The sequence below is a fragment of the Vulpes vulpes genome, chromosome 13 (genome assembly GCF_048418805.1).
Source record: "Vulpes vulpes isolate BD-2025 chromosome 13, VulVul3, whole genome shotgun sequence".
Lineage (NCBI taxonomy): Eukaryota > Metazoa > Chordata > Mammalia > Carnivora > Canidae > Vulpes > Vulpes vulpes.
The window spans coordinates 74,219,223-74,226,457 of NC_132792.1; the positions used below are offsets into that span (position 1 = coordinate 74,219,223).

The 7,235-nt window shown below is 38.4% G+C and overlaps 1 pseudogene; it reads right to left on the bottom strand.

The window, feature by feature from the left end:
• Positions 1 to 2,570: 2,570 nt before the first annotated feature.
• On the bottom strand, positions 2,571 to 3,592 carry LOC112932231 (etoposide-induced protein 2.4 homolog pseudogene; annotated as a pseudogene).
• Positions 3,593 to 7,235: the final 3,643 nt, after the last annotated feature.

Here is a 7,235-nt window from a genome sequence, read left to right on the forward strand (position 1 = left end):
TTCAATGTACTTGTAAGTTACACAGGCTATGTAAGCCACCTGGCCCAATGCCTAACACATAATAGGTATTCAGTAAATGCTAATTACTTTCCCTCCTCCTTATTTCAGTCATCTTAAGCTTTAAAGCCTTCATTTGTTTAAATAAACATTTCAAATGGATTTATATTTCCTGTATTTCTCCCTGTTCTGTATAGTTATGGCTTCTTCAGTCAAAGTTTCTCTGGCTTACTCTTGACCTTCAGTTATCCTTTTAAGACTCTTTCTTTGACATTTCAATATTAAACTCATTTGCCAGCCTGCATATTTCTCAGATTTCTATACAATTATATATTCTGCCATCTACTCTTTTTCTATTTTTAGTCTTAATCCTTTCTTCTTTATTTTTTGCTGTAATTTTCTTCTAGTACTAGTGAACTAGACCTTGATCTCAGAGCCATTAATTTGCTTTGACAATATTTTAATTTATTTAAATTACTATTATTGAACATTATTGGAAGACCTTAGAACTTCTTAACATTTAAATTTGCTGTCTGAAAAAAAAATCTGTCTGGAGCAGCCTATATAGGTGAAAATGGTATATGAGAATTTCAAAGCTAAGAAAGATCTTGGATTTCATCAGTTCACTTGCTTCATTTTACCCAGAAAGCAGCAGAGAATGCCCATCTTCTGGTTACCCTGTCCCTTCAGTGACCCTCAGCTTGTTTCCTATGATTAAGAGTCTCTTATGCTTTGTCTAATTCCTTGAAATAACAAACAAAACAAAACACCAAGCAAACAGAGGTTTGGCATTTAATAAATTTACTCCTTCATTACTATTTATAGCACTCAGTATTCCTTTGAATTACCAGACAGACCTGGCTGTGGCCAACAGTTAATTTCCAATCTCCAGTGTTGAGAAAGTTCAGGTTTTCTGATTATTCTGTTTCCAGTGACACTGGTATAGAAGCAATGTTTCCCGAAGTTGGGGAATTTTAAGAGCACGGTGAAAAAAAGCTTTTTCTTCTTCAAGGAGAAGAAAGAAAATCATTCCTCAAAATCTAACAGATCTCTCTGTGAGGAAGCTTTTCTTCCTGTTCCATCTTCTCAGGTTGCTTCCCACCCTCACACCCTGCTCCATGAAGCAAGATAGACCAAAAGCTAACCTCAGTTACAAGTGTCCAGCAACAATTGAGATACTACTCCTTCACTCTCCGCATCCAATGTAGGTGCTTCCACATCCAATGTACAGTGTTGGGAAGAAAGAATTTCCTCTGATCCTTTTTTAGCTGGATGAGGAATCAAATGTACATGAGACAGATGAACAGGAAAAAATCAAATTTAATTTCATATGTAAAATGAATCCACATAGACATGAAATTCCAAAGACAGATAAAATGAGGTATGTATATGATTCTGAAGAGAAGTGGGGAGGGGTCTGGGACTTCAAAGGAAAGGAATGCAATTCACAGGAAGATGAAAGAGTAAATGTTTAGTAAACAAATGTTTGCTGGGCCACTTGGGAACAATGGGACAGAAAGAACATTGATCAAACAGGCCTTGTTGAGTTCCTCTTGTCTACCTTACCTAGTTCATATCATAATGTAGTTACATATGGTGATAGGGTCCCGGGATCGTGCAGCTCAATGGCCAAGTAAGAATTCTTTTTTTTTTTTTTCCAAGTAAGAATTCTTGAGACGTTTTATAGTGCAAATTAGTAAGTTTATTTGACTAGCATGAGGACAGGACCTATGGGCAGAAAGAGCTGCATACTTGCTATATGAAGCTGGTGGTTGCATGCTCAGTGCTCAAGGGGGAGCAGACACGCAGGAGTATTAGATCATAAATGTCTTCTTTGAATTTCTACTTGTAAAACTACTCTCATATGATTTCTCTGGTGCTTATCATTCGGTTCAACATTAATTATCAGTGAAATGTACAGGGAGTCACAAGACCCTTTAAGAATATAGCAACCAGCCTGTATTTGATCCTTATTAAAGCTATGCAGGCTGTAGGTCAGCTTTCTGAGCTAAAGGTTAAGATTTTTCTGCTTCTATCCCTCATCAATAGCTCTCTTGCTTGAGCAAGCCCTCTGTCAAAATCCTTTTTAGGCAGTTCAGGGGGAAATAAAGTAATTTTCATGAATCTACTGAGTTTTGATTGTTTTTTTAAATCAAAATGATCTTCATGCCAATATGGCCCATCTTAGGACCACCTGCCCTTCGCTCTTACAACAGAAAAACCAAAATAATGAATGTGTAAAATGTAACAGGCAGAATTACAAAATCCTTTCACCTGAGGGTGGTGGGGCATAGGAAGGTGAGGAGGAGCATAAATGGCAGAGGAAGAAAAAGAAAGTATCAAATTAGTCCAGATACAGAAACTGGCAAATGTTAGAAAGGTGCTGGGAGGAAATCTGGGGTCCTTTCAGGCTCAAGAAGAGTGTTAAAAATCCACACACAGTTGTCAGGAAGATTGTGCCTGATGTTCCCTAGAGAGAAAAATCCCAATTCCTCAGAGAAAAGTTAATACACCATGAACCCCAGGTGAAGTAGGGCAAGGAGATCTGTGAAAAGAGCTGCCACAGGGTCCTTTTAATCCCATCCTTCCTCTCTGGGTATAGGCAGCTCAGGGGTGGGTGGTAGCCTGCCATTAACAGGAGACATATGCAGTGAAGAGAACTTCTCTGAGGAAAATTAGTGCTCAGGGCAGACTATAGGTGGTCAGTCTTGTGGAAGAATCTTTGCTTAAGAAGCCCACCAAGAGGAGGTGCATGGGCTGTTTGCCATCCATTGAGTTGACATGAGTAAAAGAAGGAGGATAGAGAAGAGACAGCCACTGACAATGTACGGAGATTATATTCCTGTGAGGAGAGCCAAGGCAAACCATATCCAATCACTCTCTGACTGACAGTGACTGGTGTATTTTGATTCCTTTATTGAACTAAGATATTCAAAGCAGTAGAGTGAATAGACAGGGACATATGCAGAAGACTAAGCAGCAGACCAAAATGATGGGTGGAAAAGAGACTCACAACATCCCCTGGATGAAGAAGAGTCAGCAGCAAACTGTTGAAGAGCATGTGAGCAATTGTTTTGCTGATACTAGGGAATGGGGGAGGCTTTCTTCCTGATACCTCAAATGCCAGATCCACTATATCCTGAAGCCAAATGGCACTGACAACTTTGCTAAGGACAGATGGGGAGTACCCAAAGAACACGAAATTGATGTGAGAAAGAATTTCAGCCAAGACCAAACTTCTCCAGGAAGCCATGCATCACCCATAACTTGTGTTATTACTGATTGAAGCTCAGAAATAAATGCTTAATGAAACAAGTGGAGAACATACCAGAATACTCCACCATTCCAAGTACAGCACTATAAAATTCCAGTAACAATACATGACTCACTTTTTTACTTCTGCACTAGGTTTGCCCTCTCCACTGTGCCAAGATACTACGTTCCTTTCTCCAATACTGCTCCTTTCTTCCCGGATTTGAGCATCTAGCTTTGAGATGGCACAAATAGCCCAGACAGAAACTTTTATCCCCTTGATAAGGTCCTGGAGAAAGGTTTTGATGCCGTCCGCCATCTCTTCATCACCCATACTATCGACTACACAGAAGAAAGGGAAGAGTCCCTCCACCTTTCACCATGAAGGACATGGCAGCCCTGTCACTGGGGATTCAGCCCCAGTCCGGACCCTCACTCACTATAGGCTGCTCACTTTCTTCCCACCTGGTTGCTTCTCCTGTCAACTCATACCCAGGACTACACTCCTTTTTCCTGATGGAGTGCTCACTGTTGGATTATTGGACTTCCTCCCTTTACTATCTGTACTGGTTCTGCTAGTGATCACACTATGGAGTACTGTAGAGTGCATTAGCATCATATATACTGATAACCCCGATGATGTTCTCAGGCACACCTCTCTCCTAAATGCCAGAGAATATATAGATAACTGCCTACTCAGCATCTCCATCTTACTACCTAATGGACACCTCAGAATTAACAAATTCACAATGAGATTTTCCCCCAAAACTCCCATAGACTCCCACCTCAGTTGAGGATATCTCCATACTTCCTATTTTTCAGCCTAAAAATCCAGGAGATAGACTTGGCATCTTTTTTTCTTTCACGCACTACATCTGATACATCAAGAGATACTGCTGATTCTAGTTTTCAAATATTCCTGAACTTCAACTTCTACTTCAAAAAGAGTGGCTGGGACCAGATTTATCTCCCTCCCACAAATAACTAGAAAACTGGCCAAATTATGTAAAACAATTGTTTCAAGATATTAGAAACCAGGCAGCACAGAACTGTGATCCCTGAGAGGAGAGAAACAAATAATGTGAGCCTACAGCTGGCAGTAACTTCTGCTTAGAGATATACATTCTGACCACAGAGCAAGGAAGGGAATCCCAAGTGGAGTACAGAAATCTTGCTCATTTGAGGTGACAGATGGGAACTCAGACAGGTGGATGTGCCTGAAATAATCAAGGCAAATCATCAGAGAAGAGGGAACCACACAGAAAAAGTACCCCAGAAATTTGCATAGGTGTCCCCTTGAGCCTTTAGTGGAGTATTAATCTACAAATATGAGAAGTGAAACTCTATAAGTCCACACAAAGATAACTACTGGGAGCTATGAGGTGAACAATTCATATTTTAATTGTGTTTAGCAAGAGTACAAAGAATTTGCTGAAAACTTGGGGAAATCAGTAAAATTATTAGAAGGGCTAAATTAACTCTGGAGATAAGGATATCCTAGGATTGCCCTAACAAAGTTTTAAAATAATCTCCCCCCCGCAAAGTATTATCATAATTTAGGGAAAACTTAGTTGGTGCTCCCAAAGAAAACTAACATTTTTAAATAACAAAATCTAAACAATCTGCCTTGTAACATATGCAATGTTTGGCATCCAATTAAAAAAATACTAGACATAACAAAGAATTTGTAAATTATGACCCATACGTGGCAGGAAAATAAGTCAGAAATGATAGAAATGGTGGAATTAGGCAGGAACTTCAAGATCGCAATTATATACAACTTATAAATGTGCTAAAGGATTTATACTAAAACACCAACACAGTAAGGATGCTTATGTGTGTGTGTGTGTAAATGAAACTTCAGGAAATGACAAATGGAATATATGAAATAAAATACTGGGTAAGATAGAATCAATACTGCAGAAGAAAAAATAACAGTGAATCTGAAAGCATAGCAATAGAAACTATCTAACGTTAAGGTCATAGGAAAAAAAAAGATTATAAAATAATGAAAAAGGGGACATCTGGGTGGCTCAGTTGGTTAAACATGTGCCTCCAGCTTAAGTCATGATCTTAGGGTTTTGGGATGGAACCACTGGTCAGAGTCCCTGCTCAGAGGGAAATCTGCTTCTCCATCTGCCTCTGCCCCTCCCCTCCCCCCACATGTGCCTGTGCACTCCCTCTTAAATAAATAAATAAAATCTTTTAAAAAACTAACGAAAACCCTCAGTGACCTGCAGGGCCTTATCAGGTGACCTAACATATGTTTAAATGAAATCCCAGGAGACCTGGCAGTGAGAGAGGGACAGAAATGGTACTTGAGGAAATAATAGTTGAAAAGTTTTTTAACAGTAGGAAAACTGTAATTTACAGAATCAAGATACTCAATGGAACCCAAACACAGTATGCACAACGAAAAAAAAATAACTGTTAATCTAGAGCTCAGTATCCAGAAAAATTTCCACCAGAAATGTGAAGATAAAATGAAGACTTCTCCATACCACCAAAAGCTGAGAGAATGTGCTAATAATAGATCTGTACATTAAAGGAAGTTCTTCCAAAACAAGGAAAATGTGAGCCAGTGGAAATGAGATTTGGGTAAATATAAAAGATTTTCTTATGTATATCTTCATACCTTCAAAAGAAAATTGAAAAAAAAAGAAAAGAAAATTGAAATCTCTGTAAGTCAGAGCTCAATAAATGTTAAAAAATTTAAAGACATTTGTTTTAAAAACTAAGATTTATTGTAGGTTTTTTGTTTGTTTACAGAGACAGAGCAAGAGAGTTTGTGCACAGGGGGAGGCACAGAGGAAGAGGGAGAGAATCCCAAGCAGGATGTTCAGTGGGGAGCCCAATGCAAGGCTCAATCTCATGACTTTTAGATCCCGGCCTGAGTCAAAATCAAGAGTCGGAGCTTAACCAACTTGAGCCACTCAAACACCCCTGTATTGTAAGATTTCATACATATATAGAAATAACATATATGATAGAATGGATCAAAGAATGGGCGGGGAGAAATAGAAATATGCTCTGAGAATGTTCTTACTTTATACATAAATGGTTACAGCATTAGTTGAAAATAGGCTAATAGATTAAAGATGCATATTGTAAACCCTAGTGCAACTGCTAAATAAATACAAGAACATACAGCTAAAATGCCAATAGTAGAAATAAAATTGAATATTAGAACATGCTAGATTATTCCATAATAAGGTGAAAGGAAGAAAAATAACAAAGGGTAGAGAGAAAAAATTGAAAACCATGGCAAATCGGTATATATAAACCAATCATATTTGATAATTACATTAAGTATAAATGTTAGAGAGAGTCTGGTTACAAAGGAACAGCATCAGAGAAGTTTGGGGGGGGAGATAGAACTATACTGTACCTTGATTGTGGTGGTGGTTATTTAACCCTATGGATTTGTCATAAAACACATGAACTAAAAAAGTGAATTTTACTTTATGTATTTAATTAAATAAATTTAAAAAATAAAAGCAATGCTCAACATCATTAATTGTCTGGGAAATGCAAAATGAAGTTGCAATGTGGGGGTGCCAAGGTGGCTCAGACTCTTGATTTTGGCTCAAGTCATGATCTCAGGCTCGTGAGATCGAGTCCCAAGTCTGGCTCCACACTCAGCAAGAATCTGCCTGAGATTCCATGTCTCCCATCTGTCTCTCCCCCTGTCCTCACAAACTCTCTCCATCTCTCAAAATAAATAAATAAACGTTTTAAAATAATAAAGTTGCAATGTGATACATTATATGCCCACCACAATGACAAAAATCAGAAAGACTCACAATGCCAAGTCTGGAGCAACTGGAACTTTCAATGACTACAGGTGAGAATGCCAGAAGGTACAGCAGCTCTGAAAGTTTACACTCTGAAAGTATCTCATAAAATTAAATATACACCATGATCAGTAGTTCCTCTCCTACATGTTTAGTGAACAGAAATAAAAACTTTTATCCATACAAAGACTC